General features: G+C 40.9%; 1 long non-coding RNA gene and 1 pseudogene across 1 annotated transcript; both read left to right on the forward strand.

The window, feature by feature from the left end:
* LOC119794052 overlaps window positions 1-24,540 on the forward strand; it is a 46,155-nt pseudogene that overhangs the window by 15,944 nt on the left and 5,671 nt on the right.
* On the forward strand, window positions 9,891-10,489 carry LOC119794053. Its single transcript, XR_005282178.1, has 3 exons — window positions 9,891-10,047; window positions 10,139-10,380; window positions 10,451-10,489. It is a non-coding gene; the product is annotated as an uncharacterized LOC119794053 (long non-coding RNA).

Raw genomic sequence — 24,540 nt, forward strand, 5'->3', positions numbered from 1 at the left:
TGCAACCTGCAAGAGTCATGGGTCAAACAAAGGTCATAATACAAAAAGGATAATGATTTTTATATGTGAAGGTTCTCTGTCATCCTGGTCACAGTCTAGCTTGAAAGGTTCAGTTTAGGCAACTGGACGCGAAGTAGCACCCAGTTCACGTCCAGTTGCCTAAACTGAACCTTTCAAGACTTATAATGATGTTGTCTATCCTCCCTTCTCGTACTTGGAAATGTGAAAATTAAAACAGACCTTAGATTGGTATCACACGGCCATAAGGCACCTACTAAGTTTGACAGGGTGCAAATAAAACAAAGCAAGTCCATATTGCAGTAAATAAAACAGAGATTGGCAAAACCAGTGACAACATCAAAACTGTTAGGAATCCAGTTTGTGTGGGTTGTGTTTTTGTGTCTTTCTCTCCCTCCACCTCCAGGGGGTGCCCTGTCCTCGTTGGTCCTCTCACACACCGCGGCTGGTTGACTCATCACTGAGGACTATTTGAGCCATGGACTGTCACTACCTAGACGCCAGAGTGTTTGCCAGTTTTGGGAAGCCTTTCTGCAAGCTGGATTTTTGGCCTTCTCCCCTTGGAAGGATTGTTTTAGTCTCACACTGAGCAGGGGATAAACCTCCACAAGTTCTGTTCAAGTCCTCCTGGATTTCCAAGTGACAGTCTTCTCAATAGCTCCTCTGGGTCTAACCAAGTCTATACCTGTCCACTCTCCAACGAGTCTCAACCTCTGGAAAAACCCACACCGACTGGATTCTGGGAGGAAAGTTCTCTCCACTAACGTGAGTGCCGTTTTCTCTGTCTCTCCAAATCATCGTTCAAAGTCCCCATGGATCCTGAACTAACCACTGATACTTCCCTTCCCTCTTCCAGTTCCGGTTCACCAGTTCACTGTGTTTCCTGAATCCTACCCCGCTGGTTTTATCAATACACCTGTTCAATCTTTTAGCCTAGTTCTCTAAGTGGTTTACTGCATGTGGGTCAGATCTCTTAAGAAAATTGTTAGGTTTATTTAATGATGATTATAAAGTTAATGTGCGTGCATATGAAACATTGAAGTCCTGCTTCCAGCCAGTCAGACATTACAGGGTCATTTCAGGATCATTTCACTTTATGACCTGCCTCCAGCCAGTTGGTCATAAAGCAGGGTCATGCTGTTTTATGACCTGCATCCAGCTAGACAATCATTACAGGGTCTTCTGTCCTAAGACCCACCCATTTGCTTGTGATCTGTTAATAAAAGACTCTGCTGTTCTGGTGGGGAGCAGAAAGGTGCTGAAATGTGTGTTTGAAAATCCCTTGGTGTGTCAGATTCATTTTTTGTCCCATATGAACTCACAATTTTTTGAAGCTAACAAAAATCATGACAAAAACTACCTCTGCCAGTCCAAACAAGCTGTGTCCCATTCACCAAAAGTCATACTTTCTCACCAAATGGGAAGGCTTCAGAATAAAATCACTGGACGAGAGGAGTCTACTCAAAGAGTAATCCATATGTTACAAACGTTGTTCATCCACAAATTATATGGCCAAAGACTATAAAGTTGTGTTTGTCTGCTGTGCGAGCGATAGTGATGCAAATATGTTAGCCATGCATGCAGGACCCTCTTGATGGTACGGAGCCAGGTACCCCTAGGCCCAGAGTCACCACATTCAACTGCACAAGAATATGTGGCTCAGGGTGTCAAAGTAAATCCTGTGTAAAGCTTTGTTTTTAAGATGTGGACTTATACTCTCCCAAAACGTCAGCTCGATTTCAATACACAGCTTAGACAACAACTGTTGTGTTGGGTTCATACACACAAGAATGACTGGTTTGAGTCCAAACGGAGCCCTTTTATTATCATGCTTCCAGCTCAAATGCACACATAGCTTAACTCTAACTCCTCTGTCTTAATGCAGCTTTCAATCAACATAAGACCATGGTCTGCCCCCTGGTGGCAGCACCATATACATCATATACAGCAGAGATCTTCTGAAGTTTATTCGGATCATAGAGTTGTAGCACTGGAGTAGACGACAATTCTTGCTTCAGGCTACAAAATGCTTTTTGTTGTTCGTGCCCCCAGTACCACATGTTTTTAGTTGCGAGCAAATCTCTCAGTGGTTTGTCTTTTTCAGAAAGAGTTGGGATGAACTTCCGTAGTTGGTTAACCATACCAAGGAAGCTCCTGAGCTCACTCACATTACTAGGCTCTTTCATGTCCTGAACAGCCTTGGTTTTGTCTGGGTCGGGGCTCATTTCATCCGATGAGACGACAAAACCCAGAAACTTGACTTGTCTCTTGCTGAACTCACACTTTGACATATTAAGAGTGACACCTTCCTGCTCCGCTTTCTGTAGAACCGCATGCAGCCTGGCCAAACCAGGATATCGTCCAAGTGACACACGACTTCCTCAAGGCCTGCTGTCACCTCCGTCAGCATCATATTCTGAAAATGTTCAGGCACACTGGAAATACCAAATGGCAGGCGGTTGAAATTATATCTACCAAATGGTGTTATAAACGTGGTGAGGAGAGCAGATTCTTTAGATAGAGGTATTTGCCAAAATCCCATATTTGCATCTAGTTTTGAAAAATACTGTGCTCCTGTGAGTATGCCTAGTGTCTGGTCTACTGAGGACAGAATGTATCTCTCACGACACACTGACTCGTTCAGTGGTGTCATGTTGACACAGATATGCACCTTTTGCTTGTCCTTTTTACATGCTACTACCATGCCACAACACCAGTCTGTGGGCTCTTCCACACAAATGATCACTCCTAGCTTTTCCATCCTCTCCAGCTCTTCTTTAACTTTACCCATGAGAGGTAGTGGGACACGCCTCGGCACTTTGAGTGAGAAAGGCTTAGCATCAGGCTGTTACAATCCCCACCCAGGCTTCAACTTGATGGTGTAGGGTTTTTGAACAAGTCCAAGCCCTTCACACAGTTTCGGGGAAGTCCTTTCCACTGTCTCTTGGTAAATACTGTCCACTCTTGCTATCAGCTTAAGTCTCACAGATGCTGTTCTGCTCAACAATGCCATGCGCAGATTTCTGACCACGTAGATTGTCTCTGTCAGCGTATGAAATAGTCTCTGTTGTCGAGCCTAACACATTGAGCGCATTACCACCTGGACCAAACAGTGGTTTCTCAGCTTTATCCAAATGTTCATTTGTCTGTTTTAAGTTCTTGTATGTCTGCTCTGAAATAGCAGTGACATCTGCCCCTGAATCCAACTTGAACCTCACATTAGTGTCTCTCACATCAATGTCTGCGAGCCACGGATCGTCTCCTTGATCAAGCTCACCTAAGAAAAGTCCATCTGCACTCTAAGCCACTTCATTTTACAGCACTTTTGGACTTACACGCTTTACTGTAGTGACCGCGTCTGCCGCAGTTGTGACATTCCGCATTTTTAGCTGGGCACTGGGCTGCAGGATGTGCTGGTGCTTTTCCACATTTATAGCATGTTTTATTGTCTTGTTTAGCATAGTGAGGTTTTTGGAATTTCAGCTGTTTTTGTTCTTTATTTTTGAACTTATTTGGCTTGAACTGTCTGGTGTGTACCGCGTCCATTGCCGTCTTGCTCACATTACTTTCACATCGCAGGTCAGTCTGTTGCCGCTTTATTTCTTCGGACTGCCTCACAATTGTGATAGCTTTGGTTAGTGTGAGATCTTTGTCGAGCTGCATCCTCTCTGACATTGACGAATCTCTGAGACCCACAATGAGTCTATCTCTCAAAAGTTCATAGTGAAGTGCACCGTATTCACAGTTCTCCGCGAGTGCGTACAAATCCATGATGAATGAGTCAACTGGCTCTGCTAGCTGCTGTACTCGCTTGTTAAATTTTGCACGTTCATAGATCACATTCTTTCTGGGGACAAAATGTCTATCAAATGCATTTTTGACTGCATCATACTGCTGGCGCTGCACATCAGACAGGTCTAGTCCTCTTAGCATATCGTCAGCCTCATTCCCCATGCAGTAAACTAACGTGTTCACTTGATTAGCATCGGTCGAATTATTCAGATTACTTGCAATTCTGAAGCCCTCAAACCGTCTGATCCACTTTTCCCTCTCCTGGGGTTTGCGAAATCGAAAGGTTCCGGTGGTCTGATGGTGAAAGTTGCCGCGGGTGGAGCCGCCATTACAGGAGCTGCTGCTGCTGCTACGGGTCGGGCTTCTTCCCGTGTGTCTCCCCCGTCCATTGTCGTTAGCCGAATGCAAAACTGACTTTTCACCGGTGTCCACAAACCAGGACCACTTCTGACACCATCTTGTGTTGGATTCATACACACAAGGATGCCTGGTTTGGGTCGAAACGGAGCCCTTTTATTATCATGCTTCCAGCTCAAATGCACACATAGCTTAACTCTAACTCTGCTGTCTTAATGCAGCTTTCAATCAACATAAGACCATGGTCTGCCCCCTGGTGGCAGCACCATTTACATCATGTAATAACATTAGTTTACACCACACAACAGGTTGCAAGTACTGGGTTCGTTCCCCACAGCCTGCACTCTGGCTTTTTGAGCAAACCCCGATTGACGGACAAAGAGGTAAAGTTTTACAGTGTGAGGTTAATAAAGCTAAATTATTATTATTTAAGATGTAAAAACATGTTAGCACATGGCTTTCCATGGGGACAGAAATGGGAGGTTGAGAATAAGCAGACCAGTCAGTTATATCAGCTGATAGAGCCTCATCAGTATCCAGGAGCTGCTGCCCCTTGATAATGGAGGATACTGAGCTCTGCTTTCACAACTCTTTAACACTTCATGCAGCAGATCAAAACGTACTTACTTTGAAACTATAGTAATCTGCATTATGGTGTTTTCCATCTCTCTACTCACCTCATCTCTAAATCTGCTGGTCATCATCTCTATCTGTTGGGAGCTGGAGAAGTATCACCTTCCTCCAGGAGAGTCCGCCGTGGATCCTCCTGAGCCGACCCTTCGACGCACCTGAGGCTCGTTCCATCATCAGAGGATCCACAGTATAAAAGCTGTCTTCAGACCTTGCCTTGACGCCGCAGTGTTGAATCTAGTTGGTTAGCACCTGAGCCAAAGAACCTTCTGAGAATCTTTTATTGCTCTCTGAGTCCTGCTAGGATTCTAATCCTTTTGTGTCTCTGTTTCCAGGAAACCAGTTTTTCTCTGTGAGCTCTGGATGAGCTTAGACTGCCGAGCCTGCCCTCTGAGCCAAACCCGAAGACTCCTCTCTGGATTTCCCATGCAGTTCTGGATTAAGAGCTAGAAACCCAAAGCCAAGGTCTGCTCCCTCTTCAGAAGTAAGATGCTGAAGCAGTTATCGGACTCTGCTGAAACAAACCTTCTCTGGACCCAACAGTTCCTCTCTCTGAGCTCAAACCGGAACCCTCAAGGTATAAACCTGAACATCACAAAACCCAAACCCAATTGCTCTCAAAGCTAACTGCTCTGTTATCTACACAGACTCCAGTGAACCAGTCCCCAAGTCTGAACCAGTTCCTGACATTATTCCATGTGCTTGTGTACAATAATCATTGTTAAAACTTTTACTCTTGTTTCCGTCTCCGTGGTGTTCTGCATTACTGCGTCTCATCAGTGAACCCATCATGACAGAACACTGCGGCCAAACACAAGGCCCAGCAGACCACCTTCGTCGTCTATTGGAGGAGCGGGAGGCTCAAATCCATGGACATGTTCAAGCTCTCAGTGGGTTAAACACCCACATTGACTTACAAAACCAAGTAGTTCAAAACAATGCTAACCACTTAAACAGAGCTAACGCCACGTCGGCAGCGCAACCATTTCCGGGTCCAGTTACGCCTCCGAGGTCACCGGCAGTGACGTCATCACCTGGTTTCCGCCCAAGTTTACCGGAGAAATTTTCTGGTAATATAAAGGACTGCAAGGGATTCTTGTTTCAATGCAGTTTAATTTTTCTAAACTCTCCTGGCAGTTTTTCCACAGATCATGTGAAAATAACCTTTATTTTGTCTCTATTGACTGGGAGAGCCCTGGAATGGGCTCAGGCAAGGTTTGCCTCTGACGAAAGCCTCAATTGTCAATACACCGATTTTATCTCTGAATTTTCTCAAGTATTCAACCAAGAAACTGATCAAACGATTGACTCTCGTGCTCTTTTTAACCTTAAACAGGGAAGTTCTTCAGTGCCGGAGTTTTCCATTAACTTCCGGGTAAAAGCTGCAGCTTCCGGTACGAACCAAAGTGCTTTAAAGGGGGCTTATTTCATGGCTTTGAACGAAAACATAAAGGATAAACTCGCAACCCTCGACGAACCTGCAACGCTGGAGGAATTAATCCGCCTGAAAATTAAGCTGGATAACAGGATCCGAGCTAGAAATAACTCCAAGTCTAGGATTCAGGGTTCTTTTGCCTCTGCCCCTGCTTCAAATAATGTGACTGTTTTTTCTGCTCCCACAGAAACCGAACCCATGCAGGTCGGACATACTAGGCTGACTCCTGAGGAAAGACAAAGACGTTTTTTGAGCAAACTGTGCATCTACTGTGGTGAAAGTGGTCATTTCATCGCTTCGTGCCCTGCTAAATCAAAAGACAGGGCCCGTCAGAGGTTCCGAGGAGTCGGACGGGCCATGTTAACTCTGAAAAATCTCCTCGTCTGATGCTCCCTGCCACTTTATTCTTCTCAGATCAGAACCTCTCTTTTTCTGCCTTCATCGATTCAGGCTGTGAACGAAATTTAATTGACTCTAATCTTGTCCAGCAGCTTCAAATTGAAACCGTTCCTCTAACCCAGCCTCTTCGTGTCTCTGCTATCGATGGGAAGAAACTCCACCAGGTCAGCCATCAAACCCAACCTCTCGAGCTACTTATCTCAGGTAATCATCGCAAAACCATAACATTTTTTGTTTTTCCCTCCGCATGTTCCCCTCTGGTGCTTGGTTTTGAATGGTTGGAGAAACATAATCCCCATATTAACTGGACTGATCGTCATGTGGAATCCTGGTCAACTCTTTGTCATGAAACATGCCTCCATTCGGCAGCTCCCGCTGTGGGGTCCCCTAGAGGTGGGGGGGAGATGGACTCTCCTGACCTTACTTCTGTCCCTTCCGAGTACCATGATTTGGCTCCTGTCTTCAGTAAGGTCAGTGCTACGTCCCTTCCACCACACAGACCATATGACTGTGCTATTGAGCTATTACCTGGAGCACCCCTTCCCAGCAGCAGACTTTATAACATTTCCAAACCTGAACGAGAAACCATGGAAAAATACATTAATGAGTCTTTAGCTGCCTGAATAATTCGCCCTTCTTCTTCTCCGTTGGGTGCAGGGTTCTTTTTCGTTGGCAAGAAGGACGGTTCTCTAAGACCCTGTGTAGATTACAGAGGCCTTAACCAAATAACCATTAAAAATAAGTACCCTCTCCCACTACTCGCTTCAGCTTTTGAACCCGTTCAAGGGGCTACTGCCTTTACCAAACTTGACTTGAGGAATGCTTATCACCTTCTCAGGATTCAAGACGGAGATGAGTGGAAAACAGCCTTTAAAACTCCCTTGGGCCAGTTTGAATATTTGGTCATGCCTTTTGGTCTAACTAACGCCCCTGCATTTTTCCAAGCCCTAGTTAATGACGTTTTCAGAGACTTCCTGAATGTATTCGTGTTCGTTTACATTGATGACATACTCATTTATTCCAAGAACCATTCTGATCACAAGAAACATGTCCGCCTAGTGTTACAAAGACTACTGGAAAATAAACTTTTCGTCAAAGCCGAAAAATGCGAGTTTCATCAGTCTTCAGTCACCTTTTTGGGGTTTGTGCTCAAGGGTGGGCAGATTAAACCTTCAGAAGATAAGATAAAAGCAGTCTTGGATTGGCCAGTACCCGAAAATCGAAAGCAGTTACAGAGATTCCTGGGTTTCGCCAATTTTTACCGAAGATTCATCAGAAATTACAGTCAAACAGCTCTTCCACTAACTTCCCTCACATCAGTCAAAAGAACCTTCCAATGGACCCCCGAGGCGCAAGCTGCATTTGTTAAACTTAAAACTTTGTTTTCCAGAGCTCCAGTGCTAATCCAACCCGATCCAGCTAAACAATTCATCCTCGAAGTTGACGCTTCCGACTCTGGAGTGGGAGCTGTTTTATCACAAAGACTTGACTCAGATCAAAAGGTTCATCCATGTGCCTATTTTTCTCGTAGACTTTCCTCCGCAGAGCAAAACTACGATGTTGGAGACCGAGAACTCTTGGCCATAAAACTGGCATTGGAGGAATGGAGACACTGGTTGGAAGGAGCTGAGCACCCGATTCTTGTTTGGACTGATCACAAGAATCTAGCTTACATCCAATCAGCCAAACAAGCCAACCCTCGCCAATCAAGGTGATCCCTATTTTTCTCTCGCTTCAACCTCATCATTTCTTACAGACCCAGATCCAAGAACGTCAAACCCGACTCTCTCTCTCGTCTTTACTCCGTTGATCATTCCGAGACGCCTGAACCTGTCCTACCCGCATCCTGCACTGTTGGAGTAGTTACATGGGAGATCACCGATCTTATAAAACTCAGCCCTGGCTTCTGAACCTGACCCAGGTAACGGACCTGCTAACCGAACATATGTCCCCTCTTCTGTTAGATCTCGCCTGATACAGTGGATGAATGCTGCCAAATTCTCTGCTCATCCGGGGGTGAGCAGAACAGTGGCTTTAATCTCTAGACGTTTCTGGTGGCCTACCCTGCATAAAGATGTCAAGGAGTATGTCTTGGCTTGTGCTACCTGCGCCAGAAACAAAGCCTCTCACCAACCACCTTCAGGTCTGCTGCATCCTCTCCCAGTCCCCTCGCGTCCTTGGTCCCATATCGCTATCGACTTCGTCACTGGTCTACCCATCTCCCGAGGTATGTCCACAATCTTCACCATTGTCGACCGATTTTCAAAGTCCTGTCATCTGATCCCTCTTAGAAAACTTCCCACGGCTTTCCAAACCGCCCAGCTCCTGATTAAACACGTCTTCCGATTACATGGAATCCCCCAGGAGATCCTTTCAGATCGCGGACCTCAATTCATCTCCCAAGTCTAGAAGGCCTTCTGCTCTGCTCTCAATTGTAAGTCCTCGCTAACCTCCGGCTATCATCCACAGTCAAACGGACAAACAGAACGAATGAATCAACAGCTCGAGTCTACCCTTCGCTGCTTGACGTCTAGTAACCCCACCGATTGGAGCCAGTACATCACTTGGATAGAATACGCCCACAATTCCCTCAAATCAGCGTCCACCGGACAATCTCCATTTCAGATCAGTCTTGGCTACCAACCACCTCTTTTCCCCGCAGACGAAAGAGAGATCTCAGTCCAGTCCGTCAACCAACACATCCGTCGCTGCCAGGGCATCTGGAGAGAAACCATCGCCACTCTCAATTGCTCCTCCGAGACAACCAAACGCTTTGACGACTCTAGGAGACGTCCTGCCCCAGTGTACTCAGTTGGACAGGAGGTATGGCTATCCACGCGGGACATCCCCCGCAAGCTTTCACCCAGATACATTGGTCCATACAGGATTACCCAGGTCATCAACCCCTCAGCCATACGTCTACAACTTCCTCCGACTCTCCGCATCCATCCCACGTTCCACGTCTCCCAGGTTAAACCAGTCATCTCGAGTCCCTTGTGCCCACCTTCCGACTCCCCTCCACCCGCCCTGGAAGTCGATGGACATCCTGCCTTCACCGTCCGCCGGATCGTGGACTCCCGTCAGCGAGGTTGCGGTTGGCAGTACCTCGTCGATTGGGAGGGCTACGGTCCGGAGGATCGCCGGTGGGTTTCTGGCTCCTACATCCTCGATCCTTCATTGATCGAGGAGTATGAGCGCTCTCTGCCATCGACATCTTCTGGACCGCCAAGAGGCGGTCGTTGAGGGGGGGTACTGTTGGGAGCTGGAGAAGTACCACCTTCCTCCAGCAGAGTCTGCCGTGGATCCTCCTGAGCCGACCCTTCGACGCACCTGAGGCTCGTTCCATCATCAGAGGATCCACAGTATAAAAGCTGTCTTCAGACCTTGCCTCGACGCCGCAGTGTTGAATCTAGTTGGTTAGCACCTGAGCCAAAGAACCTTCTGAGAATCTTTTATTGCTCTCTGAGTCCTGCTAGGATTCTAATCCTTTTGTGTCTCTGTTTCCAGGAAACCAGTTTTTCTCTGTGAGCTCTGGATGAGCTTAGACTGCCGAGCCTGCCCTCTGAGCCAAACCCGAAGACTCCTCTCTGGATTTCCCATGCAGTTCTGGATTAAGAGCTGGAAACCCAAAGCCAAGGTCTGCTCCCTCTTCAGAAGTATGACGCTGAAGCAGTTATCGGACTCTGCTGAAACAAACCTTCTCTGGACCCAACAGTTCCTCTCTCTGAGCTCAAACCGGAACCCTCAAGGTATAAACCTGAACATCACAAAACCCAAACCCAATTGCTTTCAAAGCTAACTGCTCTGTTATCTACACAGACTCCAGTGAACCAGTCCCCAGGTCTGAACCAGTTCCTGACATTATTCCATGTGCTTGTGTACAATAAACATTGTTAAAACTTTTACTCTTGTTTCCGTCTCCGTGGTGTTCTGCATTACTGGGTCTCATCAGTGAACCCATCATGACACTATCTCACACTTCAGGTTTCAAATGAGTTAGCAAATTTAACAATAATGATTGGAACTGCTGTAAATTAGTTTGGGTTTTGTACTACAGCAAATATGCTTTTCTACAAAAAATGAAGGATTACACCGACTAGAAAAGGTAAATCTGCTTTTGTTTTTCTCCACAGGCAGCTCCACTCTCCCACCAACCTGCTCCTTCTTTCTCTGGCTGTCTCTGATTTCTTTATTGGTCTCCTCATGTCCTCTCAAATTGTTCTGTTAAATGGCTGCTGGCTTCTGGGTGACAGTTTCTGTGTCATATTACACTATCCGGCTTATGTTTTTACCACTGCCTCAATAGGAACCTTGGTGATGATATCTATTGATCGTTACGTAGCTATATGTTACCCCCTACATTACAATATTAAAATAACACAGAAGAAAGTGCAAATATGTGTTTCCCTGTGTTGGACCTGGTCTGTGGTGTTTCAGAGCTTTACACTGCATGAAAAGTGAGATTTTCGTCCCCCTAAACCCCGTAAACTCCTGCAGATCTGCCTGATTTTCGTCAGTTTCCGACAATTTGCAACCCGTGCTTGTCCGCGTTTGTCGTGCCACAAATTGTCGGAAACGTACCATGACGTATGTGGAGAGCGATCAGCTGTACTAATGGCCCTAATTAGCATATGAATACAGCAAACCCGGGCGGCTGGCCAGGTCTGGCTTGAATAACCTTCTCAGTATTGGCTGAAACCACTATTCTCAAACAAGTAAAATCGCTCGTGATTGGCAGCAAAACCACACGTGGCCACGCCAGGCTTTAATTTTCTTACTGAGTATTGGACGGAACCACTTCTTTTTAAACAAGTAAAGTCGCTCGTGATTGGTTGGCATATATATATATTTACATATAAATTTACATATATATATTTATTCATATATATATATATTTATTTATTCATTCATATATTTATTCATTCATATATTTATTCATTCATATGGTGTGTGTTTATGTTATCCTACACTACTACACAATTATTATGCTACCATCAAGGACATGAATGAATTTATACAGGAAATGAAGATTTGCCAGGAAGCTTTTTATGCAAAGAAAGAGCTTTATTAAAACACACACAACTATATACAACGCGTATCCAAACACATGCGTTTCTAAAAATTAAAAGTCCGTGAACGGTCCGTTTGCTTCCTCGGGGTTGGAGGTAACTGGCAGCATTCCCTCCGAGGCAGGTCCGATGTGCAGACGCCTACTGTGCGTGGCCCTGTACTTCGGCATCGCTTCTAACCGGGACTGCAGCTTAACACAGAGTTCAGAGGGATCCGGCCTACGAAATGTCGGCGACCGTACAATCCATCCAGAGACACCGCTGAGGAAGGCGGACTTCCAGAGTTCCACTTCCTCATCTGCTAGCACACTCTGCCTCGCTTTCAGCAGCTGAAAAAAAAACAATGAATCAGCGCACTGCGAATGGACACAACACATCTATCAATGCACCTGAAAAATAGTCACCAAATAAAGTCTTACCCTCTTTCTTCTGGCCCGACTCCGAGCAGATAGCCTCCGCACGCAGCGTGTTGGCTGGCTGCGTATATCTGAAGCTCCTGCGTACCGTCTGAAAATACGTCTTACAGGCAGCTGGAAAACAATTAAATGAGAGTGGTATAAATAAAAAATCAAATGCAAGTCACAGTAACAAGGAAGGAGAATACATTAAAACAAGTCACTTACACACAATGTCGTCTTTATCAACATCGTGCAAATCTGGACTTGCCGAGATGGCTCCGAGCAAATAGGAGGCCTGTGAAAACAAAATGTAAAGCTATGATCGGTATCCATTTCCTTTTACCGCAGAATGAAAGCATATTCTTTAAATCTTACCCTTGCTCCGGTTCATAGCACCTGCAATTAGTCTCCGAGTTGTTGAGACGGCGTACTGCTTCCTGTAAATCACAAAAAATACACTTTAATAAAGCTTGTTCTTGCAAGGCTACTATTAGCCGCTATTAGCCGTAGCTCAGGCTAGGCCGCTTTTAGCTTAGCAGGCAGTAATCGAACATATATTTACGGCTAGCATCTCTTCTTTGAGTTCGTCTTGTTCGATGCAGAGTCGCCATCGCGTCCAAGAGGAGTTTTACCCCGAAATCCCCCATTCTCCGCTCCAGACCGCCTGCACAAAGCAAAGCATCCATCCTCCACTGTGGATCCAGCCCCGCCGCTCTGAGTTTCTTGGAGATCGTACAGAGCATGCGCGAGATGAACCAGGGTGTCCGCGGATCAATAAAAATAATTAAAAAATCATTCTTTTTTTTTTTTTTTTAATCAAGGCCTTAATTGGCACTAAAATTATTTAAATATGTTTATCGAAGTATTTATAATTCTTTAATAAAAAATGCTTATAAAAACAATTTCGTCAGATATATTATATCGCTCCAGGCGGAGAAAAAGCTAGAGGATATATATATACGTATATACAGTATGTGTATGTGTGTGTTTACATACATACAGGAGTCATGGAACTCTGCTTGCAGCTCCTTCATATTTCATGTACACTAATAACTTGTGTACATGGTTCTTGTTGATGGCATTAAAATCATTTCAAATAGCATTAAAATAGCATTAAATTAGAGTCACTCATTCCTGTATGAACCCTGTGAGCGCTTAATTTAATATGACATATTAAAAAAATCCCACCATCATCCAGCATATGTTCAGTTTCTGCCCAAATATATATATATATATATTTTTGTAGATTTTTGTAACGGGGATAAGGATAATTCAAAACTGCTTTTTTTTTAATGAACTTGTTCACTACTTCCAAACTCAGCATCTCTTTTCATTCCTGTAATAAGAAGTTTCTTTTGAATGGATTTGATTAAAGTTTAAGTCCCTCGGTATAAAATAAATATTTTGATGGAGATGAGAAATCTGCTTCCTCGTTTGTGAATAACCAATAGTTTGGATCCAATCATTTAAATAAACGGTGTTAGTTTTTTTTTTTATATATATATATATAAGAATTGTGCTATAATTTCTAGTCACCGATCTGTTGCTGCTATATTTTAATTTGACGAACCGGAATTTGTCGATGTTCTTTTTCCTGTTTGGTGCGATTGCAATTGCGGATCTTGACCTGGCCGGACCTTATGACCACAGTGTACCAATCTTCTCATGGCTACTTCCAACAGGATAATGCGCCATGTTATAAAGTAAATCATCTCAGACTCATTTCTTGAAACTTTTCCACTTAAGTAATTGTGAATTGAGCATATTGACAGACATTTTATTTTTTATCTTAAATGCAATTTTTTTTTTTATAATTACTGCTCTAAATGTATTGCTCTTTCAGCTAAAGATCTGTTTTGGTCTCTATACTTTAATTAAATAAATCAATTCAAGCTAAAATGTAAGAGGCTATACTGAGCCTGATCTCTTTGTATCAGAGATTTTCTTACCCAGAAAGATGTCACTTGGGGTAAAACCCCCCCTGCAACCCTGGTTTGCATTTGTATAGCTCACAGCATGTTCATTTACATGTTAAAGCCTCCCCTAGAATTCCATGGGGGGAACACTGCCTAAGAGAGTCCACGTCAATTTCTGACAATTTACGGGAGTTTTCGGCGAAGCCTGCAAATTGTCGTAAACTGCCGCTAACCTGAAGTTCCACGACAATCTACAGTGCCGCATATTGACGAAAATCCCACTTTTCATGCAGTGTTAATCTGATGGAGAACTTCAAACAACCTGGCATATTTAACTCCTGCTTAGGTGAATGTGTCATTGTCATTAATTACATTGCTGGTATGGTAGATCTTATTTTTACCTTTATAGTACCCATCACTATAATAGTAGTTTTGTATCTCAGAATATTTGTGGTGGCAGTTTCTCAGATTCGAGCTATACACTCTCACACTGCAGGATTGACTCTTCATGGTTCTGTAAATGTTAAGAAATCTGAGGTTAAGTAGCCGGGTCCCTCGGGGTTGTAGTAGTTGTGTTCCTGATATGTCTGTTACCAGCATTCTGTGTCATACTTACAGGCCAAGATGCTTACTTAATGCCTCATCCACTGCTTTTGTGATATTTTTATTTGACTTTAACTCCTGTCTAAACCCTATTATTTATACCTTTTTCTACTCTTGGTTTAGAAAATCAATTAAGCTCATTATAACACTTCGGATTTTCCAAAGCGATTCCTGTGACATAGACATACTGTAAAAACCCTGCATTAAAGTGTTCTCACTGAGAAAAATTTGACCTTCATTTAGGCATATATAAACAGAAAAGCATAAATAAAAGAAATACAAGTATCCCACCTGTTCTGAGGACTATATAGTTTGGTAAAGTTCTTTCTTTTCTAAAAATCTGACTGTTAAAAAGTATAGATTGGTTCATGGCAATACATATTCAGACAGTTCTGTTTTTTTATCCATGCATCCAATTTCCTGTTAGGAAGAAACAACAGGGGTGATTTATAACTATAGCATACACTATATATCATAATTTTGTATTCCAGGATTTATTTTTTTAGTAAAAAAAAAAAACAAGAAACTGAACCGCTTTTCAAAATAACAGTTTTTCCTTTTGCAGGGACCACTAAAGAGTTTTAGTGCAATTAAATACAATGATAACTGAGGTTTTACATTTGCAAAAGTCATTATTTCTTCTTTGTCTTAAAACTCAAGTTGTTCATGTGGAATTTAGAAACTTAAACTTATAATTTCTAAGCATTCAACTTAACAAGTCACGATCACTTCTGGCCAAGATTTTACTACATTGCACATTTCTTAAATCTTTCTTTGTATTTCTCTTTTTAGCTAAATAAAAAAGTTGACACAAAGCCCAAGCCTTTCATTTTATTTCAGTGTAAAAATACACAGAATTGAGAGACTCCTGTTGTAACCAGCTGGTATTTCCTAAAAATAATCATTAGTTTTATTTATTCAACATCAAACAAATGAAAAACTTGACGTTACCTATTTGCATTAAAACTGATATAAAGTGACCCATCATATTCCACCAAAATGAGGCCATGGTCCCCTGACTAGAATGAGTTGCTGCTGGAAATTTTTTTTCTCTCCTGCCATGATGAGAAAATTTAGTCGCACAAAACCATCGGTCTCATGTATTTTCCAAAATTGTTGCAAAGAGAGAATAACAAAATAATGAATAATGCCTGACAATGTCTCTACTGATACCACAAGATAAGGTATTGACACTGATCTCTAATTGCATCTCCAAAAAGTCAGTAAAACTCTTTTCTCTTCTAGAGAGAATTTGTAAATCTCCTTGATGGTATAAGTTAATGCTATCTGCTCATATATTTGTAGGGCTGAAATATTCCAGTTTTACTATTTAACGCTATGTTTTCTGGCCATCTGGTTAAACATGTTCCAAACTTCATCAGAGATATGTTTGATGAAGTGATAAGCTGCTGATACCAAAAAAATGGTCCCCTAAATGCAAAAACATAAATAAACAAACATATATCCTAATGATTGCAATACCTGAGAAGGTATTGCAGCAGTCCCACCTTGTGTGAATTTGTGCCTTTTTTTATCAACTTACTCTTCATTAACACACAAGAGAGACATATTTTACGAATGGAAAACTTTCATAGACATCACCTTTTCCTGATACTTGATTTCTCACAAAAGTTTATGTTGGCCTGGCACATAAGTGCAATTGAAATGATCTTTTTGTCAAGCAGGCACAGCTTTTACAAATGATGTCGCACTTCTAAGCTAAAATGTCTCCCAAAGTTTTTACAGTCTGTGTTATTTTATTTAGACATGTGATGGTTTTTACATTTGTAACAGGTGGTGAACTTGGCAAATATCAAGTATAAATAACAAATTAGGAGGAAGAGTCAGGATTAAGTTTAAGCCTTTTGAAATTTAGCTGAAATTTTCATTTGTGGTAAGAAAAGTTGTTCTCATTAACAGCTGCTGGTTCCTTTCTGACATTATCTGTATTTTTTTTTTAACAGTGCTGTCATATAATATCACTGTATCCTCGAGCCCAACTGTTATACTAACTTCCCACTCAACAAAAAGGGTTGAAATCTTGTTAGATACTGTACAACCTGTATTTTTTCCGTATTTATAAAAGATACGGAGTATATCCAAAGATATGCAAGACGCAACTTTTTTGTATCTGGAAATATGCAGACTTGGGATACTTATCTTTATAATTGTTTTTTGCTACTGAACTTTTCATTTCACTGCACATTTTGGATTTAAAACAGTTCCGTTGCACAATTTGCATTTTTCCTTGCCTTTTTAAACTAAACCCTGGAAATGAAACAAGAAAATGAATCCCACGTCAGGGTGGAAAATGTTCAGACTGGTCAGGGGCTGCTAAGAAGGAGAATTATTGCAACTGCAAGTGCAGAGCTGGAGAGTGGAGGAAGGAAACAAAAATTTTGTGCATAAATTGAGCCTGTTCTTCAGGAAGCTCATTGTTGTTTAATGATAGTAGCCCAAATCTTAAGTTATTGTGATAATAACTACAGGTGCTGGTCATAAAATTAGAATATCATGAAAAAGTAGATTGATTTCAGTAATTCCATTTAAAAAGTGAAACTTGTATATTATATTCATACATTACATACAAACTCATATATTTCAGATGTTTATTTTGTTTAATTTTGATGATTACAAATGACAACAAATGAAAATCTCAAATTCATCATATCAGAAAATTAGAATATTGTGAAAAGGTTCAAAATTGATGGCCCCTGGTGCCACACTCTAATCAGCTAATTAACTCAAACCACCTGCAAAAGCCTATAAATGGTCTTTCAGTCTAGTTCTATAGGCTACACAATCATGGGGAAGACTGCTGACTTGACAGTTGTCCAAAAGACGACCATCGACACCTTGCACAAGGAGGGCAAGACACAAAAGGTCATCGCTAAAGAGGCTGGCTGTTCACAGAGCTCAGTGTCCAAGCACATTAATAGAGAGGCGAAGGGAAGGAAAAGATGTGGTCGAAAAAAGTGTACAAGCAAGAGAGATAACCGCACCCTGGAGAGGATTGTGAAACAAAACCCCTTCAAAAATGTGGGGGAGATTCACAAAGAGTGGACTGCAGCTGGAGTGAGTGCTTCAAGAACCACCACACACAGACGTATGAAAGACATGGGTTTCTGCTGTCGCATTCCTTGTGTCAAGCCACTCTTGAACCACAGACAGCGTCAGAAGCGTCTTGCCTGGGCTAAAGAGAAACAGGACCAAAGTCATGTTCTCTGATGAAAGTAAATTTTGCATTTCTTTTGGAAATCAAGGTCCCAGAGTCTGGAGGAAAAGAAGAGAGGCACTTCATGCACGTTGCTTGAAGTCCAGTGTAAAGTTTCCACAGTCAGTGATGGTTTGGGGTGCCATGTCATCTGCTGGTGTTGGTCCATTGTGTTTTCTGAGGTCCAGGGTCAACGCAGCCACATACCAGGAAGTTTTAGAGCACTTCATGCTTCCTGCAGCTGACCAACTTTTTGGAGATGCAGATTTCATTTTCCAACAGGACTTGGCACCTGCACACAGTGCCAAAGCTACCAGTACCTGGTTGAAGGACCATGGTATCCCTGTTCTTAATTGGCCAGCAAACTCTCCTGACCTTAACCCCATAGAAAATCTATGGGGTATTGTGAAGAAGAAGATGCAATACACCAGACCCAACAATTCAGAAGAGCTAAAAGCCACTATTAGAGCAACCTGGGCTATCATAACACCTGAGCAGTGCCACAGACTGATCGACTCCATGCCACGCCGCATTGCTGCAGTAATACAGGCCAAAGGAGGCCCAACTAAATACTGAGTGCTGTACATGCTCATACTTTTCATGTTCATACTTTTCAGTTGGCCAACATTTCTATAAATCCTTTGTTTTTATTGGTCTTCAGTAATATTCTAATTTTCTGATATGATGAATTTGAGATTTTCATTTGTTGTCATTTGTAATCATCAAAATTAAACAAAATAAACATCTGAAATATATGAGTTTGTATGTAATGTATGAATATAATATACAAGTTTCACTTTTTAAATGGAATTACTGAAATCAATCTATTTTTTCATGATATTCTAATTTTATGACCAGCACCTGTACAGTGGGTACCGGTTGGAAATGGACGGTTTCCTGCATGATTCCTGTGTGATTCCTGCGTGAATCACGAAGTATTTCCTGAGGCCAGTTTTTTTTATTTCAAAAAGAACTGCAATGTACCCGGACAACCACCAGGTGGCGCTTGGGAGCTCTGCCGTGCTAAGGGTGACGTTTGTGGGCCCGCAGTCAACTGAAAAGCAGGTTTATTGGGGATCTTGGTGTGATATTGTGCTATTTTATGATGTTTTTGATCAAAATAAAGTTAATGAATTAATTTAACATAGTGACTGCATTATCTGCATCTCTATTATTTAATGAAAAATAAAATTAATTAAGTTGGAGCCGGGGATACGGACTGAGGCGCAACCAGAGAAAGGCGACAGAGACAGTACTGCGGCTGGTGATTTTGAAGTTAAAATCATATCCAAAGTTGATTCCTCATTAAGATAAGCCAAAGTTGTTCAAAAAGGTATGTAAGAAAATATATTTTCTTTAGTGTTGTGAAATATAAGTGCCGTTGACAGCTTTGAGGATCAAAAGTTAAGCTAATCTTTAACTGTTTTCATTACAATCCATCGAATGTTTGTCTGCTTGGTCTGTAATAAACAAATAAATAGCCATAGTAAAAAACATTTCACGTTCAGACTCACAAAATTAACAGATTTTATCACTTAAACATTTAGCCTTGATGGGGTTGCGATACATGTACACATGCACCTTAATCCTATTTATATTGATATACTGTATATACCTGGATATATGGTATATATATTGCTTATTCTTAATGCACCTTTTTCCTCCTTGTTTGCACCTTCAGTAACTTCTATGCCAATATGTGACGAGTGAATTTCTCCACTGTGAGATCAATATAGCTCATCTAATCATCTAATCTAATCTAAATAAATAAATACATGTTCAATAAATAAATAAGCATTCAATTAATTACCCCCCAATAAATGGTTAAATGATATGTTCTCATAATAAATCATTTATTTAAAAAATGCTGTTATGTTCCTTTTTTGTAAAATTGCTTGTAAAATGCTTAACTGTTTTTATTCTTTTATTTTCTTTCAAAAAATCACTAGATTTTAAAAACACTCATAGTTTTTGAAAGGTATATATATATATATATATATATATATATATATATATATATATATATATATATATATATAGAAACTAAAACGCTCGGATCTTTCTTTCTGTCATTTTGTGTGCGTGTGAGGCATCTGCAATGTTTTCGTTAAATATTGAAATAAATAAGATGGACTTTAAACTAGCAGACACGTTTGGATTTTTGCCATTTTAATTTTTTATTTAATTTTAAAAACAGAAGAAATGGAAATGGGGCTTTTACAGGTTTGCTTAAAAAAAAGATTTATATAGTAGCCCATAATATAATAGTGAAACATAAAATCAGGAAAATGTGTCATAGAAAATGTTTTTTATTTGCATTTCAACTCAAATCAATGTATTACTGATAGCAAATGACATGTATCTCTTGGCCCTGGGAATATTACATGACAGCCGCTGCTCCATTCAAGGCTATGACCTCATCAATTACATTGTCCAGGTGATCTATGTATTTATTACAGTCCTTTCTGGTGAGTTTGTCCCTCCAAAAGGACTCTATAGCAGAGATCAGTTCGTCCCTGCTCTAGGGTTTGGCCTCGCAGCGAATGTATAAATTCATCGCAGCCCAGACTAACTCGATGGGGTTGAGATCCGGCGACTCAGCTGGTGTTGGCACCCAGTTAATCCCCTCACTCTGGATGCAGGCTCTTGCACTGGCAGCCGTGTATTTGGGATCGTTGTCTTGGAAAAACCGATGTGTAGACATTTACTCTCTTGTTCTCTGACAATAGAATTCAAGCACCACTATTTACAGTAGTAGCGACATTCCTGCATTAAGTGGTTTGCTTAATTAATTGGTGATGTTTAGAACAGGATGACATACAAAAGAGGAACCCATTATATCCAGATTACGTTCTGGTCATACGTGGTTAAATAGTACATTATTTAAAATAGGAATACACCGGATTAGCTCACTGACTGATCACATAACTATGTTCTTCTCTCCAAAACACACAGCTGCACCGCAGGCTTTGGAAGAAAAAAACGCCACAGAGCAGAGTCAGGATGCAGCTGTTCCGTCAGAACAGCAGTGAAACACTGTACTGTACTGTACACGTCAGTCACTATTTGTCCTACTGTACTTTGTATTTTTTTTCATAATCATTTTTCATTTTCTCCCGTACCAATCCGTCACGGCGGGGCGGTGCTGATCCCCGCAATATTAACCCTTCATTTCGTATTGATGATTAAAAGTATTACTTATTTATTTATAACTATATTATTTTACATTACAGTACAGTAGTTAACAACGTTTATACCGTACTTTTATTTGTTAAACAAATGCTTGGGCCTGTATAAAGTTTTTATTCCCTGATTTCAATGTTGTATGTAGTATTTCATTTTATGATAACTGTAAAAAAATAAAGGTTTCTATTTCATGGATTTCACCTATCGTGGGTTCTTTTTGGAAATGAAACCCCCGCGATAAACGAGGGTTCACTGTATTTAAAATGGGAATACTCCGGATTAGCTCACTGACTTTTGGGTCGATCACAGCCATCTCTGACAACAGCTTAGAAACGGCAATATTCATCGGGGCAGCAAGCAACATTCTTGCATAATGTGCCCAAAAAGCCTGGGGGTTGGGCCTTTCATGATTGTTGTATCAGGCATCATAGCGTCCTTTTCCAGATCAAACTGAAAATTTTACCAGCTAGATAATAATAATAATAAGAATGATAATAATAAAAATAACAAAAATAGTATAACAATACGTCTATTATTATCAGAGTAAGATATTGAGGCTGTAGAATGATAATCCCTATGGTCTAATGTAATTCCTTGGAAAGGTGGAGCGCACATCAGCTGATCTAAATAAAAGACAGACGCCATAAAGTCAAACAGCATAATAGGCTAGTATCCGTAAAATATATAAATAAGTTAAATAAGTTATTGTACAATTTTTGATATCATAGGCCATCAAGTGATTTAAAAAAAAGAGAAAAACATTTAAGGCAACAATAATAAACTCGGCCACAGTTGGGACCGAACCCTCAACCTTTTGATCTGCAGATCATTCACCCTACCCTATGACGCTAAAGCTGGGGAACAATAGTCTGCTCAGCTCACAACACGTGACGCCCCTCCCAGTCTGCTCATTGACCTATCTAATCCTGACTCATGGGACGCCGAAATGGACTCAGACTGCCACCTAGTGGCTATAGTAGTCACATGTTTTTCACGCAATTCATGAAACACGGTGAGCGGGAGTGAAGTGTCCATTTCCAACCAGCACCCACTGTATACCCAATCAACACAAAGTGAGAGAATTTATATATAAAACAGACTAATGGAACATATATTCTGAGAAGATCTGTGTTTCTCATCCAGAGAACAGTTTTAATATATAAAACAGAATAATGGCAGACATGTTCACAAGTCATTTTTAAGTCATTTCCAAGTTAAGTCTCGGGTATTGAGAATGCCTGTTGCAATAATCAATTAATTACAAAATATATTTAAATTACATATTTATTAAAATTTATTGCAATAATTTGCTTAAGCATGCTAGCCTATTTCCCCTTGTGTTTCTATCTCCATCACTCAGATGATTAACTTTTCCAAGATTTAATCTTGGGACACTTTTTCTGCAGCAAGCTCACTTAGACGTTTTGTTACTGTGCTGCCAGTTGGCGGGCAGTATCTATCCTTTACTACTGATAGAAAAAGATTTTAAAGCTGGGCTTGTTAATCAAAGATAGTGGCAGGTTGGATAAAATAAAATCCTGTATTATTGCTTAAGTAATAGCCTATTGTCTGGAATATCCCTGGCTGTAGACTTGAAATGAGTCGATGCTGCTCTGTCCCTCTCCACTTGGCAGTTTTTGGGTTTATTTTTGCTTTACCAAATTCGGAGAACCTGTGGCTAAACGTGGATGTTTATACAGATTAGTACCTAGCGTTCTCCAATATCATAGTTTTTAAAGTGTACCAATACTAGCGTGGATCCAATAATTAAGAATAGCTTTAAAAACACTGCATTTCAAAGCTTCTTTTTCTTCTCTAAGCGTAGAGAATGGACAAAACATTACATTAAAGCAAGGGAGTAATTTAGTTATGAAAGTTGATAGGGGCACTCAGGGGGTGGCTGATGGACCTAGAGTACTCGACCCAAATGCTTTAAATAGGGTTTGTAATTTCCAAAAATGAGCTAAAACATATATTTATTGAATGCTTTCCTATTGTTGAGAACATATAAGTCAATACATTGATATTTATACTTATAGTTAGTAAGACAGATGCCATTTAATGCATTATTTATAAAGGGCTCAAAAACATAAATGTATAAAAAAATGATGAATAACAGCCGATACCTATGACAACAGCAATGTATCATGCATTCAAAGTATGGAAACAATTTAATCCAGGACAACATGGATGGATGGACAGATTTAAGCTGCATCAGTTATTACCTAATTTACAAGCAGCAAAATTAAATATAGAATTTTGTTCCCATATATCATCGACATCCAAAGTCTATGTATTGAACATTATGTGGACTTTCATGTTTCTATTTAATAAAAAATGGATACTATATGCAGATTTTTATTTTACTGTGTAAAGCAATTCTAATTACTTTGTGCTTGAAATTTGTATTTTACCTTGTCATCATCCCCAATCATGAAAATATTCTGACATTCCTTGGGTTTCCTTTGCATGACTGCCAGCAATTGGTAGAGTTCAAGGCCTTCTTGCAGTTTTTGAAGCATTGGTGTACGCTTCGTGGAAGCATGTAGCATGTATTGGACATTGACTTTAGTGCCTATTTTACAGCAGACTTTTTTGAAAACATTGCTGGCTCCCAATGTTTGGCATCAAACGTTTGTATGCAATGATTAAGCACAAATTTGTGTGTAGCAATGTTTGTAGAGGAAGCACCATGTAGCACCTTAACTCTTCATCTGTAGACCCAGGCTGGTTCATTACACCTTTACTTGGTAAAAATCCATGAAACATTTAGTTAGCTATAGAAAAAACAATGCATATCATACAATACTCTCTTGATGCTCCAATGTGATGGGGGCCTGTATATCCACAGTTGAGGATTTCCTCTGTGTACTGTCTCACAGCAGTTGCATTCTCAATCTAAAAAAATATTTAACAAGTGTTTTTCAAAAAACACTTTCATGATAGAAAGGATGTGTGCTTAAGATTTAAACACATATTTTCGGTTAATGCGGACAACTCTGCATTATACACGTTTTCTTTTGTGCTGTTCCCGTCCTGTGTGTGCCGGTCACCAAAAACTGGTAACACCACTTTTGAACAACGTGTGGAGGTGGCCCACCTTGAACTTGGCTCAGTGCAACTATTTCCCCAGCAACTCTTTATATAAGAGGGGGAAATAAAAATGTGATCTAATGCCAAAATTATGAATGGACCTACCTTCTTATTCAGGCCATTCCCATCAATATTTTTCCAATAGAGAGGTTTTTGTTGAATTTGCCATGCAAGTACAAAATTCCTCAAGCAACCAAAGTCAGTTTGCCTTTTAGGCCAACAGACTCTTTTTACCCATGAAATGAAGACCGAGGGAATATATTTTTGAATATGAAAGGAGATCTTTAAGCTAATTGTGACTAATTTATCATGCCATCCCACAGATCACATTGCTCAGATTAAAACCACCTTGTGAAATTATTTGGACCTTGACCTTTGAATTCCAAGTTCTGGATTGGGAAGCATTTGTTACTTAACGGGCATATTATCT

Source organism: Cyprinodon tularosa, unplaced genomic scaffold (assembly GCF_016077235.1).
Source record: "Cyprinodon tularosa strain WSP-4 unplaced genomic scaffold, ASM1607723v1 ctg467, whole genome shotgun sequence".
Lineage (NCBI taxonomy): Eukaryota > Metazoa > Chordata > Actinopteri > Cyprinodontiformes > Cyprinodontidae > Cyprinodon > Cyprinodon tularosa.